The sequence below is a fragment of the Myotis daubentonii genome, chromosome 15, assembly GCF_963259705.1.
Source record: "Myotis daubentonii chromosome 15, mMyoDau2.1, whole genome shotgun sequence".
Taxonomy (NCBI): Eukaryota; Metazoa; Chordata; class Mammalia; order Chiroptera; family Vespertilionidae; genus Myotis; species Myotis daubentonii.
The window spans coordinates 39,009,770-39,022,647 of record NC_081854.1 but is presented as its reverse complement, the minus strand read 5'-3'; the positions used below and the strand labels follow the sequence as shown (position 1 = coordinate 39,022,647).

The window sequence follows — 12,878 nt, the reverse complement described above, 5'->3', positions numbered from 1 at the left end:
TATTTTTAAGAAGAAAGTTTTGGGAGGAAGCAAATATGACATAGGCATTAGAAATTTGTGTCAAAAGGAATCGAACGTATTTTGTAATATCCTAATAAACAGAAAGGAGAACAAAAAAAGATCTACCAGAGATTAAGTACATCTGATTTACCTTAGGAATAAGAATAAAATAGCTTTCCCGTTTAACAAATGGTAAGAAGTAACAGATATTGGCAAGGATGTGGAGTAAAAAGGGAACCCTTGCACACAATTGGTGGGAATGTAAATTGGTGCAGCCATTACGGAAGATAGTAGGAACATCCCTCAAAAAATTAAAAATAGAACTACCACATGATCCAGCATAAATATCACTTCTGGGTATTTAGTCTAAGAAAATGAAAACACTACTTTGAAAAGGTGTATGCACCCCCATGTTCACTGCACCATTAGTTACATTAGCCAAGATATGGAAACAACCTAAGTATTCATCAATGGAAGATGTGGTACACATACACAAGGGAATATTATTCAGCCATAAAGAGAAGGAAATCTTGCCATATGCAAAAACATGGATGGACCATGAGGGCATTATGCTAAGTGAACTAAGTCAGATGGAGAAGACAAATATTGTATAATCTCACTTATAAGTGGAATCTAAAAAGAAAAAGAAAGAAAGAAAGAAAAAAAGCCAACTCAGAGATACAGAGAACAGATTGGTACTGCATATTTGAAAGTTGCTAAGAGGGTAAATCTTAAAAGTCCTCATCACAAGAAAAAAAACGTTTTAACTATGCATGGTGGTGGATGTCAGCCAGACTGATCGTTGCGATCGTTTCACAGTCATTTAATCGTTATGCTGCATACCTGAAACTAATACAATGCTATGTGTTAATTCTACCTCAATTTGAAAGAAATAAAAATTGCACTGCTAACAAAACATTCCCACACAAAATGTAACAAGAAATTTTTCAAGAAAACACTTAACATAAAAAGCAGGCAGTTCCTAAGGCTTTTGAAATTCTTGGACCTGTCAATAAAAACTTAATTGATTGATATTAACATAGATTTCCACATTTATTCCCCAAACTGAAATCTTTTAGCAACATCATTTCATAAAATACAAAACAGGATATTTTGTCGCCAATAGGCGACAAAGAATAGGCACACACACCCAGGTATATATGTATGCATGCATGTATATGTATATATGTGTAACTATGTACAGGTATACACACATATGTTTAACAAATAAATGCAAATTTATTTCTTATTTTTCTCTTTGCATTGAAAACCAATCTGCAAAGCTGTATTTGTCTTTGAGGAACCCTATATAATAAAAGGCTAATATGCAAATCAACTGAATGGTGAATGACTGGTCAATATGACACGCACTGACCACCAGGGTGCAGACACTCAATGCAGGAGCTGCCCCTTAGTGGTCAGTGCACTCCCACAGGGGGAGCGCTGCTCAGCCAGAAGCCGGGCTCACAGCTGGAGAGCACAGCAGCAGTGGTGGGAGTCTCTCCTGCCTCTGTGGCAGCGCTAAGGATGTCCGACTGACGGCTTAGGCCTGCTTCTCATGGGGAGCAGGCCTAAGCCGTCAGTCGGACATCCCCTGAGGGCTCCCAGACTGCGAGAGGGTGCAGGCCCGGCTGAGGGACCCCCCACTCCCGAATGCACAAGTTTTGTGCACCGAGCCTCTGGTTAATAAAATAATAGAGATCTCTGGCTTATGGATCCAAACACACAGAAGTGTGGACACCGCCTTTGCAGAGCTAGGAAGCATGCTTTGGAACCTCTGGGGAGCCTGAGATGATTATCACTGCACAGGCCACACACCATGATAGACTGCGACTCATCAAGTCTGGGATGGTCCTGTAGCAACTGCTTTTTTTTTTTCTAACATATTTTATTGATTTTTTACAGAGAGGAAGGGAGAGGGATAGAGAGTTAGAAACATCGATGAGAGAGAAACATCGGTCAGCTGCCTCCCGCACACCTCCCACTGGGGATGTGCCCACAACCAAGGTACATGCCCTTGACTGGAACCGAACCTGGGACCCTTCAGTCCACAGGCCGACGCTCTATCCACTGAGCCAAACCAGTTAGGGCAGCAACTGCTTTTATAAGCTCCACGGGTGAACCACTGCAGCTCTCCTCACACTTGGGTGTGCAGCAAAGCAGCAAGGTAACAAGATCATCTGCACCTAAGTTACAACTCACGTTCCCTCCATGTCTGGGCTCTCAACATACAGAAAATCATAAGCACAGGAAGCTGTTTGCCTGTGGCTGGTGAGAATATGGACCATTTTCCCTATCAGCTTCGCTTCACTACAATCTTATTACAGGCCAAGTAGGTCTGAGGAAAGAGAGCCTGAGCCACAGTACCAAAGGAGACCTAGGAGAAACTAGAAACCATACCTACATCTTCTTTCCAACTGGATTATCAGTTGGTAAATGTGTGTTGAGATGGAGGGAGAAGGCGGGGAGGGAGAGTGTTTGGTATGGAGGAGGCCTAAGTGCTCTGAAAGCGCACTAGGTCCCTGGGGTCTGGCCCTGCCCAGGGCTGCAGCCGCACCAAGGACCCTGCTCCTCCAGCTGCCCATCCGGGGTGGCCCCTCCATGGTGGCCTCCCTGGTTCCTCCAGCCATGCCATTCTTCCTCCTCCTCCTAAGGAACGAGCCATTCCCTCTACCCAGCAGGTTCATGAGGTTTCCTCTTCCCATCACTTCTCAGCTTAATCACAGCTTCCTTCACGGCGGCCTCCCCCTCCACCAAGCATGCCTTCCTTGCTCCGCGTCCCTTTCTTCAGAAGCACTTACCGAAGCTGTAATTGCATGTTTCCATGATTCCTTAATGGACAGATCTGCTCCCACAAGATTATAAGCTATAAATCCCACAAGGGCAGGAACATACCTTTTAAAAAACAATCATTCCATCTCTTGCACCTAACCAAAGGCCCTGGCATCGAGAATGAAGTGAAAAAAATTAATAAAAGAATGGAATGGACAATAGCAAACAGGACTCTGGAGAAACCTAAATTGAAAAAAGCCTCTGGGCAGTCTTAGATCCACTCTAGAGAAATGTGATGGATGGCTAGTACTCTAACCACTGCCACAGTCACTACAAGTACCAGTGTTAGGAGTAGTAGTTTCTAATGCTTACAAAGCACTTCCCACTGGGAGCCAGGCGGAGTGCCAAGCTGCTTCATCTCATTGAGTTCTCGAGTAGGAAAAACACGATTAATATTTCCTAGATGAGGAAACCGAGACTCAGCAGAAGTGAAGCCACTTGCCCAGGGCCACCCAGCTGGTGTGGGAAAATGGGAACACCAGGGCGTTCGCTAACCATTTGGCTACCAAGCTGGAGCTCTAGACACAGCCATCTGTCTGTAACTCCCCACCGCCCTCTGCCAAGTCGTACACTGAATCAAAGACTTCTTAATCTCTAGACATTCCAATTGGGTAAATAAAGCCATTGCCACTTGACTGCAAGGGAAGTCAAGAGGTTAATCGACTTACTGTGTTTGCCATAAAGGGAAATTTGAAATATCAGCAGAAAAAAAAAATCAATATGGCTTCAAACTGCTGCAAATTAAAAACAGATCACAGCCCTTTTTTTTTTTTTTTTACAAAAATATGACTACATTTCAGCATAAAGTCATTTAAAAATAACTATTTCCAGACACCATATGGGTTATGTACCAGTTTCACATGATTAGTATAATTTCTGAAGGAAGTTGTTATCAGAACCACAAGGTTGAAAAATCATTTTAGACCAAAACCGCAGGAAATATTCAAAGGTAAAAATCTTAATGGAAAAACAAATGTTGAAGGTAAGACGATTGGTCAAGAGGAAACCTGAAAAGAGTAAGCTCTAAATTCCGGCACACAGGGGAAATCTAGGTTCCAGGAAGACTTATGAGAAACAGGGATTGGTTTATTCTGTAAACGCAAATCACAAACCAGGTGGATTCCAAAAACATTATTATTTTCAGAGCGTTCGCATTCAACAATATCCCAGTTTTGTCCACTAAACATGTGCCAATCATATTACTCCAGATCTGATGCTATTATTACAAGTACAGCAAAGAATAAAAATTAGGTTTAGAATCTGTTTTAGATGTGGGAAAGAAGAAAAACCAACCATATAGAAAACCAACCATATAGAAAAAAGGAACTTTGCACATTTATTTATTCCTTTATGAGTGAAATTTATAGAAAAAAGGGGCAAGATCCTAATTTTTCCAATTTTCTTAAGTACAAATATAAGAGGATGTCAGACTTCCCAACTGCTGTGGCTATTATGTTAATACAGCACGTTAAGTTTTTCTTCTCTGTAATCGGTTTCATCACCATTACCCAGCAGATATTACATTAAAGATGCATAATTATCCCTGGCTGGTGTGGCTCAGCTGGTTGGGCGTGGTCCCCTGCACCAGGAGGTTGCTTCTTCTGTTTTTATTTTTGTTGTTTGTTTTTTTTTTCAGTCTCCTTAGAGACCGTCAAATATTGCCAGTGCCGACTGTATTTCAAGTCGTCACGGCGGGGTATTGGGAAAAGTTTTCAATTAGCAATAATCGCACCTCGGATACCTCATTGGCTACAATACTTCCACTGAGCAAAGCTTTGAGGTTGCTGGTTTGATTCCCAGTCAAGGGCACATGCCTGGGTAGCAGGCTTGATCCCAGGTAGAGGGCATGCAGGAGGCAGCTGATCAATGTTGTGCTCTCACATTTATGTTTCTCTCTCCATCTTCCTCTCTCTCTCTCTAAAAATCAATACACTTCTTTTTTAACACTAGATTGCCCAAGGAAGTCATTTTGACTGCTTTTTAATTTCAATTAGAAAAACAATTATGTATATAAGGACACAATGTCTTAGAATTTTGTGACTTTTTGTACAACATATAAATGCGTTCATTAATAATTGTAGTTACCTCCCCCTCCTTCATTTCCGGTATATATATATGTGTTATCCTATATTGCCCAAAAGCAGTCATTTTGACTGCTTGGGAAATTATGACTCTTATTATTGAATTGAGTAAATTTCTTATATGACCAGTTCGGCTCTGTATTGAAATAACAGTTTTCATTTTTTTTTTATTACCGTCACATGATAACATACAAGTACATGATAAATTGTCGATACTTGATAAGTTGCAGTTGCTCAATAAGCTAAACTAGTACTTGTTATTCGAATCTTTATGCAGTGATACTTGTTCTAATAAGTTATTTATTTTATTTCTTTTGCGCCCTAAATTCATGAAAGAAATGTCGAATAGAAGTGAGTTATTGGAAAAGCTAAGGAACATAAGTGAAGAGTGCTCCGATATTATTCTTTCACAATGCAGTCATTTTGACTGCTTTTGGGCAATATAGGTATATACTAAATTTCAGTCTTTCTAGTGTTAAAAAGCATAATGAACTCCATTCTGTTAGCAAGCTTAATAGATCCATATTGACTAGATACATAGACGTTGTAGGATTTCGAGTCATTAGCATATTGATATTAATCTATTCCAAGGAACTGGGTAAACTTGCCACTATCGAGAGCCTGAGAAGATAATGAGGTTTATTAAAAGAGATCCCCAGGAAATTCTGATCGTTAAGGCAGAGGTGGTTACACTCTGGTAACACAGAGCTTTGCTTTGTCTACCCAGAGCTTCGTACAAAAATGTTGACTCAGTCGCCCACATTAAACATGGAGAGACTTCACAGACTGTCCAGGTGTATGGCTTGTCTGGGAAACTCAGAGAAGCTGGTGACACTGTATCTCATTCCTGAGAAACTGGACGTGACAACAAACTGGAGGGCCCCTTCTTAGATGGGAACCCTGCCCTGCACGCCACCGACCCCTCTGTGCCCTCTCACATGCATCAAGATTGTTTGACTTCCTCACGTATCCTGCCTGGCCTCAGGACTTGAGCTTGGGACACCTGATAAAAAAGAACGATAAAGGTAAGAAACAAGAAGCAGCAGCCAAAAGTATAGCAAGAGACCAGGGGGTGGTGTGACAATCACATATTCCAAGGACGTGCAGGGCTTCCAGAAGGCCATGCTCAAAATGGTCAAATACTTCTACCAGGCAACCTAAGGGCTGACAGCAATGTGCCCTCTTCAGCGAAAAGGAGACATGGTAACTTTGGTCACAACAGTTTTAAGGCATTGATCTAGACCTCGGTTTCTTAGCCTCTGCACTATTGATATTTCTTAGCCTCTGCACTACTGATATTGCTCTTTGTGGTGTTGGGCTGTCCTGTGTGTTACAGGATATTTAGTAGCATGTCTGGCCTTGACCCACTAGATACTAGTACAGGGGTGGGCAAACTTTTTGACTCGAGGGCCACAATGGGTTCTTAAACTGGACCGGAGGGCCGGAACAAAAGCATGGATGGAGTGTTTGTGTGAACTAATATAAATTCAAAGTAAACATCATTACATAAAAGGGTACGGTCTTTTTTTTTTTTTTTTTTTTTTTTAGTTTTATTCATTTCAAACGGCCCGTGGGCCGTAGTTTGCCCATGGCTGTACTAGTAGCTCAGCCCCCACTCCTAGATGTGACAACCAAAAATGTCTCTTATCATTGCCAAATGTCCCCTGGGGTCAAAATTGCCCATGGTCGAGAACCGCTGTTCTAGGTACAAAACTGATAGAAATGGCTTAAGAAGCAAAAATTCAAGAACTGAATAAAGGGAGGATTTAAAATCTCTAGAATCCAGAAGTTAGGTTTGATGAGGAAGAGGTCATAGAATGACTGTTGGGGGAGATGCTGAGTCCAGCAGCCCCCCTCATCTGCGGGGCATACGCTTCAAGCCCCTCACTGGATGCCTGAAACTGCAAATAGTGCTGATTTCTATATGTTTCCTATTCATACGTGCCTATGATGAAGCTGAATTCATAAATGAGACACAGTAAGAGAAATAAGGGCTGCTTACACATGAGCCTTGATAACTGACCAACGGGAGGGTAGCCTCTACAACATGGAGACGCTAGGCAAGGGATGATTGGCATCCTGAGAGGACAGAGAAAATTCATCATGCTACTCAGAATGGCACACAATTTCAAATGAACGAATTGTTTATTTCTGGAATTTTCCATTGTGAGAACTGTAGTCAACTGTGGGTAACTTAACCATGGATAAGGGGGGGACTGCTTGTGTATAAAAAGAAAGTTTATTCATTTATATCCATAAAAACAGAGATGACATGAGCCTGTCCAGTGGTCATCAACATGCCCGGCCTTTTTTCTTTGGGGCCGGAAGCCACACCTCTTGGTGGGAAAATGCCTTTACCTCACTGTCACTCCACGTGGTTCAGGTGTGAGGTGGACCTACCACTAGCCTTTTGAGGCTGTGCCACTTAACCTGGGTTTAGGGATGAGCCCATTCCAACCCACCTCAACCCGGCCGATGAGGGCCAGCCTGTGCACTTAGCTGGATCTCCAGGGAAAAGGCTGTCTTTAGTCTGAGATTGTTCAACTGCATGCAAGTCAACCAGGACTGCTTGTGGTCATCCCTGCCCTCATGCAGGGAGGCCTGAGGAAGCCGACACAGAGGGAAGCAGGCCCAGGAATCGGAGAGAGACCCGGGCCTGCTGACCTCGCTTAGCACCTACATCCTGCAGAGCCCAAACCAGACATTCCTTTTCCCCTTAAACCAGGTGAATCAATCTTTTCATTCTTGAAATAAAAGCTAGAGCCTAGAAGAATTCTGAAGTTTTTATTTTATTTTCTCCCTAAAAGAAGATGGAACTAAGTGATGTCGGATGTGTTTTCTCCGTCAGAGACTCTACTACTTGCTGGTGTTAGGATGCTGGGATGTTGCTTAGTTTCTCTGACCTTCGGTGGCTTGAGTCATGAAATGGAGAAGATAACAGTATATACTTCATAGAGCTGCCTTGGGCTGCAAGTAAGATTATGCTGCCAGGCACAAATTATAGTGGCTGGCTTATACCAAGCACAATACATAACACATGTCAATAATTACTGTTCACTATGCAATCATGACTTGATTATCTCCACAATAAACTACCCAAAATAAGAAGTGCCCATGTCTCTACTACTACTACTACTACTACTAATTAGTGATAATTACAACTACAACTGTAATCAGCCCCCAAAATTCTGTCCCTTATACAAATTATTTACAGATAACTTTGCTATCTACAATTTATAATCCTACATGGATCTATCTTTAAGAAGATAGTGGCTTATATGAATACCTGGCCAGGCATCTCTCTCTTTAAAACAAGTACCAAGACTTTCTAGTACCAAGAAGTATATGGTGGCAACTGGTTAGAGTGAATTAATGTCCGCAGCAGATTTCTCGAATAAATTAATAACATTTAAAATGGAACCTCTGACCCTGCACAGTGGGAAGCCCACCCCTGACCCAGGACCTCACAGAAGCTCTGCGGTGCTTATATCACATCCCCTTCAGGTCCCCTGGCTCCAACCCAACCACCATGGACAGTTCAGGGTGAGCTCAGACTTACAGCCGGATGACCACATCCCACCTCAAGCCCACACTATGTCTCCTCGCATGTCTGCCTCATGGCTTTCTTCTATGCCGCCCACTCAGCCACCAGCCCAGCATTGAGGATGGAGTTACAACCCCCCTGGGGTAATCCTCAACCAGTGGAGCATGGGACTCAGTGAAAGTCACCCTCCAGTCAGAGTTCTAAAAGACATCTGTGTGCTTCTCAAGAGATCTTGGCAGACTTGAGCTCACTGTGGCCCCCAAAGAATCCTCCAGAAAGCACCCCAATACTGTTGAATCCTGTTGTTTTTCTTTCCTTATCATGTTCTCCCTGCCCTCTCACTTCTGGGATCATCTCCCCAATAAAATATCCCAAATCAGAAGCACCCAAATCCTTGTCTCAGGTTTTACTTTGGGAAAAACCAAATTTAGACAAGAGTTGAGGCACAATGATCCAAGATAATCACAGCAAACGTTTACTGTGGACCAGGTGCCATTTCCAGAACTTTGTCTGAATTAATTCATCAGTCCTTTGAAGTAAGTTATATTTTGCACCCTGCTTGAGATATGTGGGAACTGAGGTCCAGAGCACTTAAGTCACCTTCCACCAGATGGTGGAACTGGGATTGAACCTGGTCTAGCTCCAGAGCCTTAAGCACCGTTATACGGCCCTCGTCAGACACTAGACTTCATGAGCTCTGTCTCTTTCTAAACAGTGGGAAAAGCTCAGAGACAGAAGAACTTCAGTTATATGGTGATATAGTCAAGCGCCTGTTTCCTGTTACAGCACAAAATATGACCCACTACTGTCTTCCACCCAGAGCGGACCCTTCTACTGGGAGATGCCCCACTTCTGATCATTCTTGTCCTCTTCCTGGAGGCAACTTCAGAACCCACCAGTGGTCCTTATCCTCAGTCCTGGGACATCCTCCTAAACAGAGATTCCCACAGAGAGGACTCCTGCAAAGCCTGGAGCGTGGCCTGGGAGACTCAGGAGAAGTGGGAAGGAGCCCACCATTCAGTGCTGCTGACGTTACTAATGGGAACCGAAACCCAGAGAGTCCCATTTTAAGCCCCAGATTTAAGTAGCATATAAACAACTTTAAAAATGAACCTAAGTTGGAGAATGTTTATGTGCCTTCTCTTCCTTTTTACTATATAAACTTGCATTTGCTCAACATGGATAATTAATCTAAAGACTAACAGAAGAAAATACATTTTTATAAAACAAAGGAAAATTGGATTAGCATTTGTTGCCCCCCCCCAAAAAAAAAACACACACACAAACTCCCACAAAGCTTTAACTTTCCAGTTCTTATTTTTACAAAATATCCTAACTTAAGAGATGCCTGGCTCAAGACCAAGAACTCTGGCCATGGTTGAATGCCCTGAATTCTTTACCCCAGCATCTGGCTTCCCTGTGGGAAATGCCCCACAATGTCATAAAAATACAATCTCTACCAAATACACATGAAGCAATTACTGGGCAATCACATAGTGGTACAGCATTAATAATTATTACTTTTATAATCATCACTATAAATCATAACAAAGAAAGCTAATATGTTAACTTCTTATTATGTGCCAAGCCTGGTTTAAAACCTTCTGCATGCATTAACTCAATTTCATGTTCATTAGAAATATGAGACACATAATAACAATGTCAATTTTATAGTTAAGACAACTGATGAACAAAGAGGTTAAGTCACTTGCCCACTATCATATAGAAAAGATGAAAATACAGGAATTTATGATAGGAGGGTGTTGGTACCTTTAAGAGATGGAATGATGTAAGTCAAGAGAGACTATCCCTGAGCTAAGATTTGATATTACTGGAAATAATAATGCAAGCATACATTGAGAATGCTTTCTTTGAGTCACTTCATTCAATCCACATAATGATATTTGGATGTAGGGAAGATTTTATCCATATTTGGGGGACAGTGTGGAGAAATGAAGGCTTAAGCAAGTTTAGCAATGTAACATGCTATCAAGTGTCAGAGGTAGGATTTGAACTTAGGATTGTCTATGTTTAGAGCCTTTGCTTTCATCTCAGTATATTCCACTACAGTACCACATATGAGGCTGGGAAAGGAGGAGGAGGTGGGAGATCTTTGGGATACATATGATCAAAAGTCAACAATTTCCTTGCTTCTGAATATCCAGGTCCCTCTGCCTGGAATACAGCCTGTTGCTGAGTTAGGTCCTTTGAACAACATCTAAATGATCTTCATGTCTCAGCCAGCTAACTATAAGGAGAGACAGAGTCATTCATGTCATCCAAAATATTTATCAAGAGTACTTGTATATGTTCGATCTTGTGAGGGAAGTCAGAGTCCTGCCTCACAGTTCTATGGCCTAGTGCGAGAGATCAACAATACCCAAAGAATCACACAATTAAGTGTACAATTATGAATGGAGACGAGTACTTTAAAAGGCAGAGACATGGTGCTGTGAACGTGTAACCAAAGGGACTTGAATGGATCCAGTGGGGGGAGGGCTTTCCTCAGGGTGGAACAGAGACCCGAGGACAACTGGAGTTACATGGGGCAAGCTTTCATCAGGGAATGACCTCTGAAAGTCTTCCACTGCTGGTTCTTATAAATCAAAGGCCTTGGTCTTTAAGAATCTAGTGTCCACTTGCAGAGGAGGAGGAGGAGGAGGGAGTAGAGAAGAAAAAGCTATGAATGAATGAATCAGGATCTTGAATTGAGTCTGCATTCCTGTTGTAACATCATAAAACTCCATAAAGCAATGAATGCCTGTGACCAGAGAAGAGAGATAGGAAAGTAGATTTTGAGGATAACTTCTCAGGGTTACAAAATATTATGTTTGACAGAAAATAGATTTTAAGTGTGAACCTCAATTCTACCCTACCATATTATCACATGGACTCAAGGTTTCTTTATAAGTAAATACCTGAACCAATGACAGTAACATAAGAAAATAAGAAATAAAATCATTGAAAACTGCCTGTAAACTCAATAGCTAAATATTTTTAAAAAATCAACATGAGAAACAATAGCAAACATGACTTGATTCTCAAATACATGGTAGATAGGACTTTCAATAATGCAAAAATTCTTTGTTTGCTTATCCTGTTTGTATAATGAAAGGCTATCTATTCTCAAAGCCCAGTCCAGGTCATTCTATCCGTGTACTTTCCTAATGCGTTTCTGACACAGTCCACTCTGTGATTCTTTGCATCTAGTATGACTGATTCTGTGCCGGGATCTGAGACTGCAAAGATTATGATCTGGTCTCTTTCCTCAAGGAGTTATCTATCTTGTGGGGATGATAGCCAAACCGACAGGTCATTGCAATACAGCGTAATGACAAAGGGAAGCCCGAGAGTACAAAGAATGAGTCCTGAACTCAGTGCGGGAGCATTAGAGAAGATTTCTTTAGTGAAAAGGATATTTGAACAAAATCTTAACAAGGCCAGTACTTCCAGAAAACAATGTTTTTAGCGCTGCTGTTGATCACCTTAGCCATTGGTGAGGAAAATAATTCCAAGTGATCTTGGGCAGATCGGCTCTGACTAAAAGTGGCATTGATGTGCGGACAGGGGGAATGCAAAGGAGAGAGGAAATTTAAGTAAGACTTTGTCTTGAAGCAGCATCTGGCCACCCCTGTGCGGCCTGTTGGATCAGAGAGAGAAAATCTGGATGTCTCAGTAGTGTGTGGACAGCAAAGTGAACCTAAATTCAGGTCCAGACATCCCAAAATGTCCATCCGGAGTGAAAATCAAACTCAGACAACGGAATTTTTTTTCAACATCTTGAGCACCTCTCCAACCCACTTGGGAAAACCTCTTGCAATGTCCAATTAATTCAGTTCACAACACCTCTCTGATATTCCATTTCTGCTTCTGCAAAATGGTGATCATAACGAACCCCTAGCAGGTGGTGATAGTAAGACATAGCTGAATAACAAAGTAAAGCACTCAGAACATACTTTAAAAGGAAGAAAACATTGTTATCATCAATCGAAAGGTAGTACAACAGAACGCTCAAAATATTATGCCCTGGACCAAGAAAGACATTTTTAAATCTTAACATATGTGGAAGGAATTCTGAAAGGGGATGAAGACTTCCATTACCTTCTTAAGTACAACTCTTCATAAAAAAACAAGATGGTGTTACATGCAAAATGATGAGTCCTCTTTGTCAATACCTGTGTGTTTTGTCTCTCAGTCCCTCACAGTGCCAACCACAGCACAGGTGTGCACGGAAGTCTGTTTCTTTTCTATAGAGTCTTTAATAGAAAATTAAACTGAAAGTATGTTATAGTAGATCATCCTTGATGACAACTAGATAAGCTTTATAAGATTTCCACCCCCACATCCCAAAACACATCTGTTAATAAGATATTACACGGCTATTTAGACATTGCAAAGAGACAGAAACTTCAGCATAATTT

The 12,878-nt window shown here is 41.7% G+C and overlaps 1 protein-coding gene and 1 non-coding gene across 3 annotated transcripts in view; both read right to left on the bottom strand.

The window, feature by feature from the left end:
• ADAMTS18 (ADAM metallopeptidase with thrombospondin type 1 motif 18) overlaps positions 1 to 12,878 on the bottom strand; it is a 129,803-nt gene that overhangs the window by 89,317 nt on the left and 27,608 nt on the right. The gene's annotated exons all lie outside the window — the stretch shown is intronic.
• LOC132217719 (U4 spliceosomal RNA) lies at positions 4,469 to 4,607 on the bottom strand. Its single transcript, XR_009448982.1, has one exon. It is a non-coding gene; the product is annotated as a U4 spliceosomal RNA (small nuclear RNA).